The sequence below is a fragment of the Odocoileus virginianus genome, chromosome 6 (genome assembly GCF_023699985.2).
Source record: "Odocoileus virginianus isolate 20LAN1187 ecotype Illinois chromosome 6, Ovbor_1.2, whole genome shotgun sequence".
In the NCBI taxonomy this organism is placed as follows: Eukaryota; Metazoa; Chordata; class Mammalia; order Artiodactyla; family Cervidae; genus Odocoileus; species Odocoileus virginianus.
Genome location: NC_069679.1, coordinates 87,460,138 through 87,480,654, shown reverse-complemented (window position 1 = coordinate 87,480,654; position 20,517 = coordinate 87,460,138). Strand labels below are relative to the sequence as shown.

Below are 20,517 nucleotides of genomic sequence, written 5' to 3'. Positions count from 1 at the left end.
ATCTGCGGTGTTATTGGACAAGACTGTTCTTTGTCGTCACTGCCCACCTGAAGGGAAAGCCTGGAGAGCCGTCCATTTCCCCTGAAAGAAGGGCGCCCTGGGGGCTCACATGGTGAAGTTATCGAACATCTCACACCCGAACAGCCACCTTAAAACGACTTCCACGCAGGCAGCATTGTTTGTTTTTGTTTTTCCTGATGGTAATGTTTGCTATTTTAACGTTCAAGATGGTGCCTTGCCGACACTGGAAACTCAAGGAATATTCCTTGGTGGTGATAACAGCTACAGATAACATTCAATCGCCTCTTATTTTGGTAACAAAAACAACAAAAAAAGTTGGCAATTTTGAGCCCTAAGTAGGTGTGTTTACAAGAGTAAACTAAAAGCACAGATGATGTACTGTTTAAATTGAAAGATGCTTGCTCTCTGGAAGGAAACTTATGACCAACCTAGACAGCATATTAAAAATCAGAGACATTACTTTGCCAACAAAGGTTCGTCTGGTCAAGGCTACAGGTTTTTCCAGTGGTCATGTATGGATGTGAGAGTTGGACTGTGAAGAAAGCTGAGCACCGAAGAATGGATGCTTTTGGACTGTGGTGTTGGAGAAGACTCTTGAGAGTCCCTTGGACTGCAAGGAGATCCAACCAGTCCATCCTGAAGGAGATCAGTCCTGGGTGTTCATTGGAAGGACTGATGCGAAGCTGAAGCTCCAGTACTTTGGCCACCTCATGCAAAGAGCTGACTCATTGGAGAAGACCCTGATGCTGGGAGGGATTGAGGGCAGGAGGAGAAGGGGACGACAGAGGATGAGATGGTTGGATGGCATCACCGATTCAATGGACATGAGTTTGAGTAAACTCCGGGAGTTGGTGATGGACAGGGAGGCCTGGCGTGCTGCGATTCGTGGGGTCGCAAAGAGTCGGACACGACTGAGCGACTGAACTGAACTGAACTGGTGTACTATACCTACTGTGTGAGTATTACTGACTTTGCCGCCTTTTAATACGTTTATTGTTGTTGTCAGGTGAGCATCTGTTCCAGACAAAGAAGGGTTCCAGTGTACCACTCACCCAACTTCCTGTAATGTCAATATTGTAAATGTCCCTGATACATTTATCAAAACTAAGACACAGAAATGGTATAAGCTGTCAACTAAGCTACAGACTTCATTGGGATTCCACAATCATTTCTTGTCAATGAGAGACTTCAGTGCTAATTTGAGATAAAGCTTCCAACGCAGCCAGAGAACTACATTAATTCAGATGGACTGGGATTAGCTAGGGAGATGGTTCAGAAAACTATAAAATATACTGTTTTATGTGCCAAACATAAATATGTTTTACATTTTGGTCCTCAATATTTTGCACGCCTGATCTAATTTCATCCTCTGCAGAAACTACATTGGCAGGGTGGGGGAGTGGGGATGGTGGTGGCAGGAGTGGATGCTCTCATAAACAGCGGGGGCCAGGATTCCAAGCAAAGTGCGCAAGACAGCTCAGCTGGAAGTGGCAGGGCCGGGGTGTGGCTAAGGCCTCTCTGATTCCAAAGCCCGTGACCATAGCCCTCACCACGACAGCACAGACTAAAGGGCTCCTAAGAGCACGATCCAGATGGTCTTTGTCGCTCAGTCGTGTCCGACTCTCTGCGGCCCCATGGGCTGCAGCACTCCAGGCCTCCCTGTCCATCACTATCTCCTGGAGTTTGCTCACACTCATGCCCACTGAGTCAATGATGCCATCCAACCATCTCATTGTCTGTCACCCCTTCTCCTACCCTCGATCTTTCCCAGCAACAGGGTCTTTTCCAGTGAGTGGGTTCTTCGATTCAGGTGGCCAAAGTATTGGCGCTTCAGCTTCAGCATCAGTCTTTCCAGTGAATATTCAGAGTTGATTTCCTTTAGGATTTAGGAATCGGTTCAGCCTGCTTCATCCCAACCCCACGCTTTACCGGCTCCGGCTCCTTCTTCCTCCTGACTGGGGAGGGGCCCGGCTGACATCCCTGTGAGCTGTTCGCTTTTCTTTGCTGGGTGTTTCAAGGCTTAATTAACGTGTGTAAAGTGATCTGAAATGAGGGGCTAGAACAAGCCGGGAGCTGCAGCGTGGATGATCACCTGGGCGAGACAGCTGAAAGGGGGGCCCGGGGACAAAGCGGGGCTGGGGGGACCCCCAGAGCCCGCAGCTCCGCCGCCAGCTGGCTGGCCCGGAGCCAGGCCAGGCTGCGTCTGGCTTTCCTTCAAGGCCAACGCTGCAGCTCTGCCTGGGAGTCAGACCCCGGGATAAATCACTCCTAAAGGACAGAGCCAGAGCCGAGGAAGACGGGTCTGAGGACACAGGTCGCAGATAGTTCTGTAACTGACCCTAGAGAGAAGGGAATACCAGCGCTCTTCCTCTGCTGGAGGGCCGTCTGCGAATGACCTGATTTGGTCAATCAAGGGGTAAGTGTGATCAGTATCAGAGACGAAAGCAGCAAAGCGACGTTTCTCCGTTCCTCTCGACGAGCTGGATTCACAGAAGTGATTTACCGCTGTCACCTGTGGGAGGCATTAAGTCTCTTAGAAAGTGGGTAGAGATGAAGTCTGAGTCACGTGAGGGTGAACCTTCTCTTAAGTGTAGGTTCGCAGAAGTGCAAGGCTATCGGTTTCAGGGAGGATGTGAAGGTTTGTGACCTCATACAGGCAAAGGCCAGTGGCGTTTTATTGCGATTGAAAGCATCCAAAGAAGCGAATGGAAAAATCTTTCAACATCACCAGATAACATCCGTATCTCGAAAGTTGGTATTATGACATCATTTCCAACTGAGTGAGGATGTCTGTATCTCTCCGTGTGTATCTAAGTGGTGGCTAGGTAGACAAGCTATTCTAAACTGTTTATGACGGTGGAGCAGTAGAAGGAGTGTTTGGATAATCCAGAGTTTATCTTGCACTTTCATCACATTTTTGTGTCCTGCTTGGGCTAATAGTTGGGCCGTGACCCATCTCCTGAGGCCATAAACCGAGGGTGTGGCTGTGGGCAGCACCCTGTAGCTTTGGAAACCAGAGCAGAAGGGGAGCTACTTCCCCTGGCTTCCGTTAGGGAATTCTAGAAGACTCTGATCGGCCTGGTACAGGGTCAAGGGCCCAGCCCAGGGCCAATCGTACAGGCAAAGAATGAGGGTCACATGATAAGCTGCCTGGTCCGTTCAACACCAGGTCCATCAAGTGCAACGGAAAATCCTCCAAAGTAGAGTCGAGGAGCCACCCCGACTTGTGTCTACTCCAGCTGAACCGTTAGAGAGGCTGGAAGATGCTCTGGTCCCCAGAAAGGGACTTTCAATGGCCAGGACCCACCAGAGTCTTCCAGTTGGCTCTTTTCTGGACATTGGAGTCTGATTCATCCCGAAGCTGTGTCTCTGTGATGCCCTTGGTGTATGTAACATCACGTCGCCCATGGGCCGCAGAGGGGTCAGCTGGAGCTGCCAACAGCAGGTTCCCACAGGTGTGCATCCGTTCTTGCCCAAGCTAATGCCGCAGTAACCTCTTCATGGATCTCCATGCCTTTGTCCTGCTGCCTTCTGAATCACTCTCCTCATGGTCTAGAATGGCCCTTTAAGACGTATGCCTGGGTGCTCAGTCGTGTCTGGCTATATGCAACCCCAAGGACGGTAGCCGGCCAGGCTCCTCTGTCCATGGGGTTCTTCAGACAAGAATGCTGGGGTGGGTTGCCATTTCCTCCTCCAGTGTAAAACACAGAGTCCCTTTTAGTACTACGAAGGTGAGCTTTACCTACCAACTTGACTGGACATGGGATGCCTAGATATGTGGTCACATATCTGGTTACACCAGCAATGGTGTTTTGGATGAGATCGATATTTGACTCCGTAGACTGGATACAGCAGATTGCCCTCCCTAATGTGGGTGGGCCTCATATCCTCAGCTGAAGGCCTGAATAGGAAAAAAGGGTTGAGTCAGGAAGAATTCCTCCTGCCTGATTGCCTTGAACTGGGACATCAGTTCCCTCCTGCCTTCAGACCCCAGCTGAAACATCTGTACTTCCTGGGCCCTGAGCCTGCCATTGTTCAGACCAGGACCATACCATTGGTTCTCCTGGGTCTCCAGCTTGCTGACTGCAGATCTTGGGACTTCACCTCTATCATCGTGTTAGCCAATGCCTTACAATAAATTGCTTTCTATATATCTTTACATCCTATTGGTTCTGTTTCTGTGGAGTATCCTGGCTGAGAGAAATGCCTTTCTGTTTACTAAATTCATTCATTAAGAAAATTATCGAGCACCTCCTGTAGGCTGGATACTGTTTTGCATTCCTAGAAATGATCCCTGAACAAAACAGATTCCTGGCCTTGTGAAAATTTTACTTGTGTGGGGGCCGGTAGTGAAGGGAGAGAGACAATGAACAATTAGTAAATGACTAAGGGGTGAGTACAAGGGGGAAAAGGAAAAAAAGTACAGCAGAATGGGGAGGCTCAAGAGACATTGAGGATGGGGCCACTGGAGCAAAGGTTTAAGGGAGACAGAGGAGTCCGCCACGTGCAGGTCAAGATCAAGTGGAAACCTGGGGGTCACCGGCCCTGCCGCGTCTCCGGTGGGGCCTGCAGGCACATCCTCCCTTGAAACCCTCGTTTCAGCCTCCCTGCCCTCCACGTGGCTCTCTGACCACCCGCCTTTCGTCCCTCCTGGCCTTTGCCCACACTTAAGATCTCCCCTCCGTGAAGTCCTGCTTCTGCCCGCGTTTGCTCACACCCTAACTTCTATCGGTCCTTGAAGACGCAGTCTCATGGTGTCTACCGCGTCTGCCCACTATGGAGACTTGTTGGCCCTGTTTTTGTGCCCTGCAGACTTGTGATTGGGCTGCTATTCTGCCCATAAATACTCTGTGCCTTTGGGGGCAAGTCTGTTCATCTGTAAAATGGAAATAAAAATAGTACCCTGCCTCTGAGGGGCTGGACACGAGAAGATGCGTGTGCCATGACTCAGCGCCTCTGAGCTGCTGTTATTACTGTTCTTCCTCCCCCCTTCCTCCTGAGGCCCCCCCCCTCCTCTCGGTCCACCCCCAAAGGTGGGGCCAGCCCCCCCCACAGCCTCTCAACAGCCTCTCTGCTCTCCCTGGACCTGGCTCCACAAGGAGCCGGCTCTCTCCATTTCCCCCGCTCACAGCCATCTCCTGCCTCTCATCAGCCTTGCCCAGACCACATTCTGGCTTCAGACTCAGGTTTTCTCCTGGCTTCCCAGAGCTGCTTGATCCCTTGCTGGGCGGTTTCTTGATGTCAGGACCATGAACCCCCCTGTCCTAGGTCCCAATAAAAAAGCCCCCAGATCTGCTAGGCCGGACGTAGCCCCTGCTTAGGAAGGGAGGCAGTGGGGGTTCCCATAGTAGGCAAATAAAACCACTTCAAATGTTTACCATGGAAGGACTTTTTTTTGTTTTTAAATAGACTTTTGAAAAATCACAGGTTTAAACTGACAGAAAAGTTGAGAAAATAGTACAGAGCCCCCACCCATCTCACACTCACTTTCCCATATTACGAGCATCTTATATGTCAGTGTATGGTACTATTATAATCAATGAGCCAATATTGATACAGTATTACAGCCTAAAATCCATACTTCATTTAAATTTTCTTGGTTTTTACCAGCTGTCCTTTTTCTGTCTCTGATCCCTTCCAGTCTGCCGCAGTACACGGAATTGTCATGTCCCCTTAAAGCTCCTCTTTGCTGTAACAGTTTCTCAGCATTTCCTGGTTTTTAATGACTCTACTTGGGCTTCCCTGGTGGCTAAGATGGTAGAATCCATCTGCAATGCGGGAGACCTCGGTTCAATCCCTGGGTTGGGAAGATCCCCTGGAGAAGGACATGGACACCCACTCCAGTATTCTTGCCTGGAGAATCCCATGGACAGAGGAGCCTGGTGGGCTACAGTTCACAGGACCGCAAAGAGTCTGACACGACTGAAGCAACTTAGCATGCATGCATCCTTTTGAGGAGTACTGGTCATTTTGTAAGTTACCAGTCCATTGGGATTTGCTGGTGTACATAGAGGGAATTTAATGCAGGGCATTGCCCTGCAGGAGATGGAGGATCTGAAATGCAAAGAGAGGAAGAAGTTACCAGCAACTAATCTTAGTAGAAAGTCATTCACGTCATTAAGCTGGAGAGTTAACGGGAAGTCTGAGCCAAGGGCTGGGGTCACCTGGCAGAAGCCTTGGTCAGATGCAGTCACGGCCGGAGATGCTGTCAGAGGCAAGAGGGAGGTGAAGAAATTCTCTTAACTTTTCTCCCACCTTCCACTGTTTCTCCAACACTGCTCATGGGCCATATCTAGCTGTTAGCCACCTGACCCAGGATTCTGTAAATCTCGGCCTGCAAGAGTCAGCTTCTAGCAAAACAGAGCAGAGCGCAAGGCTGAGATGGGCTCTGAAGTTGAGCTGGTCTAAGACTCTCAGCATGGGCCACAGGACCCAGGGCCTGAGGCAGGAGATAGATGAGCCCCGCCCCAGAGGGCAAAGCAATTGGAGATTCTTCCCTATGGACTGACACTCCAAGACAAGAATAGCAGGACGATCACGGGAGGAGGCTGGGCCCTGCCTAGACCACACAGTTCTCGTTCTCGACGTCAGCAGACCACCCTGAGCACACATGCGCAGAAAGGCTCTTTGGAGGCCAAAGGAGACTCATGTCAAGGGGTGTTCTACCCAGACGCCTTTTGGGTAAAATCTGTCTTGGCTAAGAGACGCGTGTGCACGCGTGGGAGAATGCTGTGCCTGTGGACTAACTCGCTTCAGTCGAGTCTGACTCTCTGTGAGCCCCTGGACTCTACCCCACCAGGCTCCTCTGTCCATGGGACTCTTTAGGCAAGGATACTGGAGTTGGTTGCCATTCCCTTCTCCAGGGGATCTTCCCAACTCAGGGGCTGAACCCAGGCCTCCTGCATTGAAGGTGGATTCTTTACCATCTGAGCCAGCAGGGAAGCTCCGGGGGGATTCTGAGATACACCAGATACAGACTGTGAACCAGGCAAATCAAAAGGATTGGCCAAAGGAAACTCAGAAGAAATACCCTAGTTCAGACTTTCCGAGGGCACGACTCAGGATCTCTGCCTCTGAGTTTGCCCATGTGCCTAATCCACACACACTATGTTCTTTTCCTCTTAATAAATACTTTGTTTCACCACTTCCTGTCTTTGTGGGAATTCTTTTTTGCAAAGCCAAAGGCCCAGTGCTCTTGTCACTGATCACAAGTCTAGTGGCTAGGATCTGGTGCTTCCACCACCACCACCACCCAGCCCAGTCTCTGGCTGGGAGCCAAGCCCTGCTCCACGCTGCTGCAGTCCCAGGCCATCCAAGATCACCTGTAACATGGTTTTCCTGCGGCATTTACACCACTGCCTTGCGACTGTTTGCCTGTCTGAGGGCTCTGTATGATGCATTTTTTATTTTATACTCAGAGCCTAGAACAGTACCTTGCTTACAGGTTTTCAAGGTGTGAGGTTTCCAGAATAAATGAATAAATGATGGTTTCTTCTGACCAGTCCATCTTCTGATGTGCTGTAGCTTTGAGGAACTGCTCACCACTAGCTTTTCTGTTCAGTCTCTCATCAGCTAAGATGACTTTTGGCCTCGCATCTGTTAACATTTGAGGGCCACAGTGGATGGTGTGACTATAATGAGATCTTCTTTTTTAATAAAAAAAATATTTGTTTAAGTCTTTATTGAATTTGGAACAGTACTGCTTATGTTGTTTATACTCTGGATTTTTGGCTGCAAGGTATGTGGCATCTTAGTTCCCCAACCAGGGATGGAACCCACACCCCCTGCACTGGAAGGCAAAAATCTTAATCACTTAACTGCTGGGGAAGTCCCGGGACCAGTTGTCAACAAAGGAGTCAAATGAATTCACCAAGTAGGTTTCGCATTAATCCATCCAAGGCCCTGTCTTCTAAGGACTGCCATGCCTAACCCCTTCCTTACGAGCTGCATGAGAAAAGGAAAGAATCGTTTTTTAAAGAACCAGGTATTTCTGTCTTTTCCGTTAAGTGTCAGCCAGCCCTCACCTGGCTGGTATTTAGGTGGTTTGGGACCCATCATCAGAGAAGTCACATTTCCTTTCGGCGGAAGGGAGGAGGAAGTGGAGCGCCACAAACAGAACTGACTGGTGACTTTCCCAGGGGTGCAGGAGGGCTGAGAAGTCCCGCCCCGCTTGTCAGCAGGTCCGGACAGGATGGCCAGTCTCTCTCCAACAGGCCACCTGGCGTCGGAGACTTCTGGGGTTCCAGAGCTCCCGTGGACTTTCAGTGCTGGGGCTGGGGACACCTCACTCCTCCACGTGTCACGCGGAGTCAGCCTCTGATAAGTGTGGAAGGTGTACGGCTGACAGGGGCATTGCGTAGCCCCAGAGCTCAGTTTCCAGTCCGCCGGGTGCCCTTGGCCGCCACAGGACAGAAACTTGACCGGTCAGCTTTCTCATGTAGCAGAGACGAAAACCTTTGCAACTAACTTCTTATTTCCATTCTGGTAGATCGCTGCTCTACAACAGGTAAGAAATTGTGACTACAGGAACCTGTGTTTTGGATGCCTCATTTTCCATAGTGTTTGTAGAGAAATAGCTGGGAGGCAGGTGGTCACTTGAAAAAGCAGGAATCAGTTGGAAATGCTGGGATCTCAGCTGCGGATCCCAGCTGCTCTGAGGACCAGCTGTGTGACCTTGGACCCTGTACTCTTCAGGACCTCCACTTCCTTGCTTGAAAACCAGGGATTATAGTGCCTGTTTCACCACAGAAGTAGGGTGAAGATTACATGAGATGTCTGCGGGAGGACTTTGAAGATGGACAATGTAACATAGTACAACTATTTCTTTGCGTGGACATCAAGAAGCAGAAAAGGTGCCTTTGATGTCTAATTAATACTAAAAATCTTCCATTACATTTATTTAGCTATAATTGGGAAGGAGGAGGGCAAGAGTAATTTTCGAAGGGACTTTTTGAGCTCCTAAAATAGAAACTCAGAAAACACATATTTGCTTTTCCTTTTGGTCTCAAACCACGGTGCCATTGTTATTAGCAGTTTTGCAGAATTGTGACCTTCAAACTTGGTGATATCAAAGATGGAAAGAAAACTCCCAGTCTTGAAGCCTTTTAAACAGGCTTTTCAAACTAAAGCACTTTTATTTTGAATTAAGAGCTAATAGAATTGGCCTCTTAAATGATCATTTGCAAGTTTAAAAGTTGCCTTCCAGGTGGGCTGCAAGAAAGACTGTGCTGAGCGGGTGCTGAAGGCCCTTTGGGGAGCAAATGAGGGAAATCTCTTCTTGTAACAGACTTTCTGCACTTAGAGGAATCTAGAACTTACATTTCCCCTAATTGCACATAAACTGATTTGTGTATACATCTAGGGTCATCACTTACTTTCAGTTTAGTGAATTTGTGAATTTTTGCATTTGTTTTAATTTGTAATTAAGTTTCCTCCACGAAGCACACCATATGCCACCATTAATTCTTGCTCGTTGATTTCTTAGGAGATACACGAGTGCATATTCTGATGCAATTTTTGAGGTCTTTTGAAAATCAAATGACTACGTGTTTAGCCATATGGGCCTTTGTTATTTAAAATAGCACATGATAAAGTGAGAGCAAAATGCAGAAGGACGTGTTGGGGGGAAAAATCACTGGAAAACTGTTTAAAACTTAAACACACCATTTTCGATCTTTAAAAAAAATTTTGGGGGGGAGCGTTATATTTTTGAAGCCTGTCACTCCGGATCCCGCAGGGATCAGTCGGTAGACTGTCTCAAGTGCAGCAGGCGAAACTGCGGGAACCGGGGACCGCCCGGTGCCTGCCGCGGGGGCTGCACATGCGAACCCCCGCCTCCCGCGCGTTCCGCGGGCGCCCCTGCTTTCCTCTCGGCGTCCCGGGCGGGGATCGGATACGCCGCCCGGCTTGCCCGCACCTGCCGCGGCCGCGGCTCGGCCTGCGCGGGGCCGGACGTGCGGCTGCAGGCGGGCGGCGCGCGCTAGGACCCGGCGGGCCCGCGCCCGCGGAGCCGCCGACCCGGGCGGGCGCCGGGCTGGAGCCGGGTTCCGGCCGCGATCGGCGGCAGCTCGGCCCGGAGACGGCGCGGCCCGGCGGCGGGGCCCCCGCGAGTCCAGCGCCGCCGCGGCCCCCCGATGCGGCCGCGAGGAGCCCGGGGCGCGCGGCCGATCGCAGGTAACGACCGGGGGCCCCTCTCCCGCCCCCGCAGCCCCTGCTCTGCTTCGGCTTTGTCGCGGGGCGCCCTCGCTTTCGGGCTCGGCTGCATTTTGGGGGCGCCCGGGGCTCTTTCTAAGGTGTCCGTCCCCGTGTCCCAACCTGGTTTCGGATGGATTTATAGCCTGCACTTCACACGGGAGAGATCCGGGGGACGGCGAGTTGCATATTTTTCATTAGTTCTGTCTCAAAAGTAAGTTCATTAAAAAAAAAAAAAAGTTTCTCAGGAATGTGTGGATAGTCACTTTAAAAAAATAAAATAAAATAAAAAACCCAGCAGACAAGTGGATAATTTATTAAAATGATCAAGTAATTGCAGTAATTCTGTTAATTACTTTCTGAGTCTTTACTTTTGTGGGGCTCCCCAAGACATTACTTTTATTTTCAAGGAACTAATGTGTTAAATGTGGAGTTTGGCTGGCAGAGTTTACAGCATTGCTGTCGCAACTGTTTTGCTATCAATTATAAACAGAGTGTCAAATCTGGGGGCAGTTTAAACCTCTTTTCAAATACTGTAACTGGTTATCCTGATATGACATCTACAGACGAGAGTTTCCTTGGAAGGCAGTAAGAATATTTCTCTTTTTGGAGAAGCCTTGTTTGGCGGAGAAAAACCATGATTCCTGGCTGGGAAGGCTGGAGAGACTATTTTTCATGCTTTGTTTATACTGCCCGATTGACATTTGGAGAAGGGAAAACGCGGTCCTTCTCGGCAGCTTTTCGTGGTGGGATTATTAATTTATTTAATTTATTAGTTTCAATTGGTTGGGCTCCGGGAGCCCTCTGTCACAGGATGAGCTTAAAGGTGACACATTTGCCAGCAGTTGGGACACAGGATTGCAAATATAAAATGTGCTTCAGCCCCAAGGTCTGATCTGCTGGGAGCTCCCCTATGGAGCTGTCCTGGGCTGGGTGGGACTGGCTCATTGAGGAAAAAGGGAATCATTTTCCTTCACTAAGGGAGACATCCTGTTATATTCCTTTTGTTCCCTGTTTTTCATTGATCGCCTGCTCTGCCTTAGAGAGGGGAGAGCGCAGAGCTCGGAAGACTGCACAAACGACTCCAGCCCACTCCGCTGTCACACCGATCGGTCAGTTAGATGGAGACTTAGGGAAACAGTCACCCCAAACCGTCTTTGAAAATCGTGCTGTCATTTCAGAGTAGCCTTCTCGGGCCCAGATTTCTGCAAGGTTGATTTTTAACTCGGGTGCACTTGGCTTGAGACACCTTAGTATTTAGTTTTTTGTTCTTGCTTCTATTCAGATAAAGTAGGCCATTTTGGTGACAAATTTCTTTGCAGACGTCAGCTACTAGCTTGCATTTGTAGACATATCACTTTACAATACGATCTCGGTGATTTCTGCTTGGGAGTTGTAGAATGCAAAGTTGTCCAACTCAGAATAATTTTTCCTAACCGTTTTTTGGATCTGAAGAGTTAAAATATTACCATCGGTGGAGGGGTGCTTAACTGTATCTTTGCTTTGATAATGTAAGTGTCTTGTGCATGTATCATGCACTAAATTTCTAAATTTTAGTCTGTAACAGTGAAAGAAAAAGGCCATGAAGAGCCAACAGTCAAAATCTTTGTGCACGTATAAGATTGTGACATCTGGTTTGAGGAGAATGCTTTTCAGAGAAAAAGGGCATCCCTCACCTTAAAAGAATGTGAATTGGTAAATGTGAAATGTTTTATATAAGAGGAAAAACATAAGGCTGGTGGCCAACTTCATTTGAGGCTTAAAAGACCCCAATTAAAGAAAGACAGTCCCAGAAGTTGTTAAATGTATAAACACTTTTCTGATTGGCTTAAAAATTTAGACACAGGAAGTGGATGGTATCTAATAACCCATGAGTAGAGACATGGTTGTCATGGAAACTGAAACGAGTAACCTCCCCCCCACCCCCCAACACACATACACTACCATAACCACCACTTAAAAAAAAAAAAAAGCCTGCATGTCATCACAGATGCCTGGAGAACGTGCTGGCTTCTGTAAGCTTTCCCACAGCATCTGTTGAAACCTGAGACCGTGCCTGTCAAATCAAGGTCATTTTACAACAACAACCAAAAATGCAGTCTCCTGGATTTCATAACTGTGTTTTTATGGAAAGATGTGAGGAAAGGGGCTGAAAGCAAGGGTGAGCGCACATACTTAGTACTTTGCATTTTGTTACCTCGGAGTTGCGCCGGGGAAGGCCGAGAAGCATGTATTTGATCACTTAATTGTGGGAGCAAACTGATTCGTGTGTCTGCTCTTTGTGGAGCTGTAAAGACTATAGGCTGTTACCTGGAGCGGAAGAGTCACGTGGGGACAGTATAATGAAGAGTTTCAGTTTGCAAGAGACTTCGAACGTGAACTGTAGCAATTGAATGTAAAGAACTGTGGCATTTTGGAGCTTCGCTCTAAGGCTCCCTGTGCAGGATGGTTGACGAATCTGGTGCTTTGGGTGATAAGGAAGGGTGTTCTCAGTAACTGAGCAGGGGAAGGATACTCCTACACGGAATTAAGAGCTCTTTCAAAACTGCAATTATTATTATTCAGTTAACTTAGAAAAAGTTTCCTTTTCTGTGGTTAGAGAAGAGTGCTTTAATTTTTAGGATACTTGAGAGGCTCCCAGCTCAGGGTTGTGAATATGTTCAGTATCTTGGTTTTAGTGAGGAGAGGAAAGAAAGGGGAAACATCTGGGGATCTCCCCCTTTCACTTTGCTGAGCAAGACATTAGCCAAGGAGGCTGAATTGTGACTTTGGGGGACAACATTGAAGCTTGTAAATATAAAGCCAGTACATTTCTTATGTTTTCTAATCTTGTCCATGGTGGTCTTTAAATTTTGAAGTGCTTGATATTCATTTAGAAATATCCTTCTACAGTCATGATGATTTATAGCTTTGTGTTGCTTAATCTTAATTGAAAATGGTCAATTTTGATCTCAATTAACTAACACTTTGATCTTTTTAAAAAACAAGCAGAAAATTTCCCTTGTTTTCATCAACTAATTGCATAGAGGGGGAGCAGGGAGAGGAGGTGGAAAGAATTATAAATGTACTGTAATATTTATTTACTACCCTGCATCTGGGCTTCCCTTGTGGCTCAGCTGGTCAAGAATCCGCCTGCAATGTGGGAGACCTGGGTTCGATCCCTGGGTTGGGAAGATCCCCTGGAGAAAGGAAAGGCTACCCACTCCAGTGTTCTGGCCTGGAGAAGTCCATGGACTGTATAGTCCATGGGGATCGCGAAGAGTCGGACACAACTGAGCGACGTTCACTTCACTTCACTTCACTTCTCTTCGCCCTGCATCTGTGTCGTAGGAAATATAGACATTAGAAGCAGTACAGCGTCACTGGGGGTCATGTAGCGTGTATTTCATGATCCCATGTGGTCAGATGTTTAACTCATTGAGATTTGGTGAAAAAGGTTAACCTTAATGGCATAACTGTTCTCTTTAGCAAAGGATTTCCTGTAAGGAGCTTTCTTATCTTCAGCTATGTTCATTGGCAGGAAACTTGTCAGTTGCTTGTTTTTACAAACTGAAGGAAATGAATGGGATTTGTTGGTTTCAAGAATCTGCCTTCATGCTCCATGGTCTTGTCAAGGAGTTTGCTCAGAACGTTTCATTTTTAAATGGACTGTTGAGGAGTACAATTGAATTACTTCAGATCGTTGGCATTTCTGTTCATTTATTTTTGGCTTTGAGATTAGAAAAATTGATCATTATCCCGCTATGTACAACTTATATGACCAACACACGTTAACAAGATGTTCAGTAAAATTCCAGTTCATTTTCAGTTGTCAGATATATAGACACTGACCGAAGTTGGTGTTTTTTGATGACTATGCCAAATTTCTAATAATTAGCCCAGAATACCAATCAAATGCCAGGTTTGTGGAGAGGTAAAGGGAACGAGGCCGCTTCATTCCTCTCTTGGCTTGTAACAGCAGAATCCGTAAAGATTAAATGTCAGGTGTATGCCTCCGTTGCGGACGCTTTATGGGGAAAGTTGGAATTTGAGGCGGGGGTATAGTCAAAGCCAGGCTAGAGTCTATATGAGAAAAGCAAATCTTCACCTTGAAAAGATTTGTTGTGCAAACCTCCAGATTAATTTTTGAATATTATAAATAAATATATTTAGTAGTTTCAATTCACGTTTCAAAGTTTGAAAGAGGAAACAGGCAGAGGTTCTTTAGAGGAAAAGAAGCACATAAACCTCCACTCGAGGGGGGTGGCCTGGGGAGGGCGTTCAGAGAGCCTTGGGGGTGGCCTGGGGAGGGCGTTCAGAGAGCCTTAGGGGGGAGGGCTTGTTGCAGGGGTCTTCACGCATTTTTGAAGACACCACTTTGGTTTTATATTCAGCACCAAATGGAATCTTATGCAAGACCCTAATATGTGAGTGGAATAAAAAGAGAAGTGCTTTGGTGGAAACCCAGCGCCAGGAGCCCCGAGTCCATGGTCCACTCCTGGGCTGTGCCCTAGGAGCCTCGGACCCTGTGAGCAGTTGGGAAACCACTGCTTTTAAAGTGCCCCAGGTCGTCTCTAAGGAAGGCCCCGGGGAATTGCCTGCAGCGTCCTGGAACTTCTGAGATGAAGAGAGGACCAACTTCTGCCCTGACAATTGCAGAGGGCGCCTGTGCTCAGGGAGCAAACACGGGCCAGACAGCGGCTCCGCTGAGCCGGCCCGCGTGGAGCCAGGCTGCGCCGGCCTGCACAACCCTGCACAAGCCTGCTTGTGTCGGCGACGAGGGGCCGGCAGAGGTTTGTGCAGGGCCTCCTTGCCTAGACGCGGCGGGGCCGGCGTGGAGGTGTTTGAGATGGTGCCACCTCAGGATCTGTTTTATCACTGTTCCTCCATTTGTCAGTGAAGATGATTTCATATTAAGTGTCATTCATGAAATGAAGGTTTGCCAAGCTATGTAACCTGCCTGGCAGTCACAGTAGTGTTTTGAGTGTTGAGGAAAATGATAACACGCGGATGATATTTGAATATCATCAAATATTCTCTGATTGTCTCTTCTGTTATGAGATTTACTGAAATGGCAGTGTTGGGTCCCCCTTTTTCCATCCCAGAGGCCGTGAATACTAGGGTTTCTAGGGGTGATGGACGGAGGGATCCCCTTCCCTTCCACTAATTTTGACAACTCCTGAATCTCACGTGCGTCGTGGCAGAAGGAAGGAGCAGAGACGGCAGCACGGTAGCCCTGTGCTTCTTCGGGCGCAGCAGACCTCCCTGCATTGCTTCTTGGGGGCTGCACAGTTTACACAAGTAGGAGGCATAACCTCCTGTCTGACCCTCTGTGACCCCATGGACCACAGCCCGCCAGGCTCCTCTGTCCATGGAATTCTCCAGGCAAGAATACTGGAGTGGGTAGCCGTTCCTTCTCCAGGGGATCGTCCCAACCCAGGGATCGAACCCGGGTCTCCCGCACTGCAGGCAGACTCTTGACTGTCTGAGCCTCCAGGGAAGCCCCTCCTGTCTGCAGGCTCCTATTAGTTCCACTGTGCTTCTGTTACCTGCATGGGGTCGGAGGTGGCGATCAAAGTCATCGATATTCTGGGAAGCCACAGATCTTCCAACAATTTGTGCTGAAGCTTTTTCTTTTTTTTAAAGAAGATATTTCCTCTAGAAAGATGAAGCTGGTATAGGCACAAAATAGTTGGCTGTGGTGGCAGATAAAATGATTGTGTTTAACTTTTGTTTGTTGAATTGAGTTGAATAAAGGTTTTCACGTTTGGGCTGTGGAAACCTATCTTATTGCTTCTCCCACCTGCATTTCAAAGAAGAAGGAGTGTGTCCCGTCACAGAAAACAAATAGAGCTGTCCCTGGGCGTGTTCATAGCAGCAGGCCAGGGATTCTCCTCCAGTGAGCGTTTACTCGCCAGTGTTCTTGGGGACGTTGTTTTGGAACTCAAAGCTGTCCAGTTACCGCGGCCTTGCTGAAGTTGGTAATGGAGGACTCCAAGTATTAGTGTGTGTTCGTTACCTTTGCAGATGGCACTTTATCTTAAAATTCAATTCAGTTCAGTTGTTCAGCAGTCATGTCTGACTCTTTGTGACTCCATGGGCTGCAGCATGCCAGGCCTCCCTGTCCATCACCAACTCCCGGAGTTTACCCAAACCCATGTCCATTAAGTCGGTGATGCCATCCAACCATCTCATCCTCTGTCGTCCCCTTCTCCTCCTGCCTTCAATCTTTCCAAAACATCTTAAAATTCAGACAGTAGCAAATCCTACTTGAAGAGGTAATTTTTAGTATATTATACAAGGTTACATTTTGGGTAACCTCAGATATCTCTTTAAACTCTGAAATGTTCTGACTTGGCAAACTTAAGGTTTTTGCAGCCTTTAAAATGAAAACAGTTACCATTTAATGACTAGTTAATACTTTCACTTTTTAAATAATGGTTCTAAATTAAGACTGTCATATGGTTTCATGGGACTGGATTTAACATTTAGAATGGTCTCGGAAAAGAAGTAAGTTACTCATGGTAAGTTTGGCAGTATTGGATAATACAGAAAAATCACCTCAAATTGGTAAGGGCTTTTCATTTATCAGGTGCTGACCCGATTGATTCTTATGATAATCTAGTATTAATATAATGTTATTGCTACTAAGAAATAATGATAATATGCATTCATGTGCCGTTTTACAGATGAAGAGACCGAGGTCACGATGTTTCCAGGGCCAACGCCCTCCGGTAGCCACCTCGCTCTCACCCTCAGGCCCCCTGGCTCCGAGCTGCAGGCATCTTCCAGCCCACTGGCCCCTCACGCCTGCTCCTCTGTGTCTCTTCCAGGGCTGATCCTTGAGAGCTCCGTCCCTGCTTGAGACGGAGTCTCCTCCTGGGAAAAAGTGGCAGGGGTGGCGGTGGGGTAATATTTGTTCTGATTTTGGCAAGAAGTAGGGTTTTACTTCTTGACGTTCTGTATTCCCACATCTTCCAACCATTACTGATGGGAGGAGCATTTTAGCTCCCTTGTCAGAGGTTATCTTCCTTAATCTGTCTTCATCGTTTGAATTTTCCTTCATGCGTCCCTGAACACATTCACCGAGTTGGTAAACAAAAGGCTTTTACCTCAGGGATGTGATTTTCCTGAATTACCCAAATATTACATTTAGAATTTCTCTTGGTGGCATCCATAAAGACAGATTTCCTAGACAACGTTCTCTTTTATTGTTGTTGAGCCACTCAGTCGTGTCTGATTCTCTGTGACCCCGTGGACTGCATCACGCCAGGTTCCCCTGTCCTTCACTGTCTTTTTAATTCACACGAACTGCTTAAAACACTCCGACATGCAAATATGGGGATATCTCCTTTATTTCTTTTGGAATGAAAAAAAAAAACTGGCTTAAATTGTCAGATTAAGAGGGTGTTGACTATCTCCTTCCTGGGACATCCTTAGCTGTACACACTCCACATGTGTTTATAGAGACCAACAAAACTGGGTTGGTCTGATTTCCTCATCTAAGCAAGGAGGTCTGCTTTTCTGCTAGCAAACAGGAAATGTGACAAGTTAAATCTTCACCAGGCATCCCACTTGGCCTGGTATGTATGTGACTGGTTGGAACTCGAAATGGAACCGATGTGGACATTTTCAATAACGATGCAGTTGCCTGGCACTTTCCAGTTCTCTTGAAGATTTCGGGTGAATGGTCAGTAACTAATTCATACTTCACATGCAGGCTGTCACAGATTTTGCCTGTGAAATCATTTTAAAGAATTGATCTGGGGACATGCCCAAGATATATCTGCGCCAGTCTGGGGAAACGAATCATACACCCATTCATTGAATGAACAGTTAGTGAGTGACTGCTGCGCCCTGGGGACTATGCTCTGCGGTAGGGATGTTAAGGGGATGCGGTCGCTGGCAGAGTCTGCCATCCGTTGCCTAACGGACTGGCTTCTTAAACTGGGCGTATCCCCCAGCGTGGCCCTTGTGAAGTTCGTGTTCTAAACTGATCTTGACAGACACAAGTGGCACCCTCCCTGAGTTCCCCTCTGCAGGTATAAATGCCTGTTTTAGTTTCACAGTTGTCCCTGCCAGGAGGATTCCAGGATGGGTAGTTTATCTGGGAGACGACCGGGGGAGGGGGGGGAGGTGGGCCACCAGTGGGGGGCAGTCCATTCTTCCTGCCCTAAACCCTGCCCCCACCCCTGGCTACCATGTTTCGTGGGGCGTGTGTCTCATTTGTCGCCAGGGTTCCTTGCTGCTGTCTTTGAAACCCACCTCGTGGTCGCCTCCTCATCTTGAGTTTTGATGCCTGACTCTGAGAATACAGCCGGGAACCTCCTGGGGGTTCTGTCCCTCCTAACTCCTTCCCTTCTTCCGTCCTGCTGAAGACTTCTGTCCCTAAACTGCTCGAAAGAGGGGAGTTAGGCTTCTTCTCCCTCCTCTTTCTAATGCTTCGGATGCTGGAGGGCTGTGGGCACAAGGCCACCCCTCTGTCCTCAGAGGTACCTCCTCTCAAGGCAGAATGCCCAGGGAGAAGTCAGACACGCAGTCTGCACTGTCTTCTTATCTGCTTTCTCTTTGCCATCATTCACTGGACTCAGGGAGGGGTGGGCTCTTCTTTCACTTCCCCTCCACCATCCCATCCTTCCACCATCCAGGCAGAAAGATTAGGGACTTCACTGTCCCTCATGGGTGAAGGCAGCATCTCCTACTGTCTGCAGGTCTGTTCTCTGAGCTGGGTCCTCTGGACTCCTGTAAAGGGTGAAAATCCTATCCCTGACTTTCAAGGCTGTGGAATTTCTGCCTGTGGCAGAGTCTACTGGCTTCCAACATATGTCCATTAACTACCTTGTTTCTAAGACTCCCTTGCAGCTAAGAATGGCAGAATTCTTTCTGCTTGGATGTAAGTAGATGTGAAGTGTATTGTTTCTGGTTTGTATCCTTGTTTTTCTTTATAATGTTGCCACATACTTTTTTATTGTGAAACTGCATATGGTTTAGTTGTGCGTGCTTTCGTATAAATGGAAACATTATGCACGTATGCACACAAATGCACACCATTTGCAATATATATGGATATAGATGTGTATATTTATATATATATGTAAACATATGCTGTGTGTGTATTTGTCTGTGGTTACATTTGCAGACAGATGGTTTTTTAAGCGAGTACACCTATGTAACCAGCACCTATATTAAAAAAATAGAATGTTAGCTTCACCCAAGAAGTCCCCTCATGGCCCTGAGCCACCATCTTTTGTAGAATGACCACTATCCTAATTTGATCTACTTTTTTAGCTGAGAAAAGTGTGTTGAAAATCTCTTCCTAAGATGATAGATTATGATTTTTTTCTCCATATATTTTGAAGTCACACTGTTTGGTATATACACATTTAGAGTTGTTGCGCCTTCTTGGAGATTTGAATATTTTTATTATTGTGCAGTAGCACACAGCAGTCTTGTCTTAAAGTGTGTTTTGTGCGGCATCTGTGGGGTATAATCAGCTTCTTCATCGTTAGTTTTTCCCATTAGGTTTCCGTTCTTTGTTTTTCTGACTCTCCACGTCCGGTATTGCATTTTTAAATGCTTTCATGTGCTTGCTCATCTCTGGCTGTGCCGGCCCTTGGTGGCCCGGGCTTTTCTGCAGGTGCGGCGGGCGGGGTCTGCCATCTACTCGCCATGCAGGGTCCTCTCATTGTGTGGCTTTTCTTGCTGCGGAACGCCGGCTCTAGGGCTCCTGGGCGTCAGTAGCTGCGGTGCGTAGGCTCAGCGGTTGTGGTTCCCGGGCTCCGGAGCACAGGCTCCATAGTTGTGGTGCAGCGGTTTAGCCACCCTGCGGCATGTGGGGTCTTCCTGGACTAGGGATCAAACCCGTGTCTCCTGCACTGGCAGCCAGATTCCACCAGGGAAGCCCTACGTCCTGTACTTTAGATGCATCTTTTATAAATGACATCATGCTGGATCTTTTTGTGAAGTCTGTAATGTCTTTTAAATGAAATGTATAGTCCATTTATATTTGTTGCAATTTCAGATTTATTTCATTGTATTCCTTCATGTTGTTTCATTCTTTCGATTTGTCCTACCTCTTCATGTTTCTTTTTCTTTCATTTCTTATCTTCTATTGAGTTGACTTTTCCCCTTATTTCATATATTATGCTATAGTAGTTTGGAAGGTTTACACTCTATTATTATTCTTTCAGTGGTTCTCTAGACATTTCAGCATGCATATGTAAGAGTTTGAAGGGAATCAGGATCTTTCCTCTCCTTGTAAACAATGCAGGGACTTTATCATTCAATTCCAGTCATTACCTCACCCCCCTCCCCTGCTAGCTTGGG

General features: G+C 47.6%; 1 protein-coding gene across 6 annotated transcripts in view; it reads left to right on the top strand.

Annotated features, from left to right (window-relative positions):
* Nucleotides 1-8,148: 8,148 nt before the first annotated feature.
* Nucleotides 8,149-20,517, top strand: part of FOXN3 (forkhead box N3) — a 435,192-nt gene continuing 422,823 nt past the window's right edge. For 2 of the 6 annotated variants that reach the window (XM_070469769.1, XM_070469771.1), the window contains exon 1: nt 8,150-8,527. The gene's annotated coding sequence lies outside the window, so the exon portion shown is untranslated. The other 4 variants (XM_070469776.1, XM_070469777.1, XM_070469770.1 and 1 more) reach the window with 4 other exon arrangements.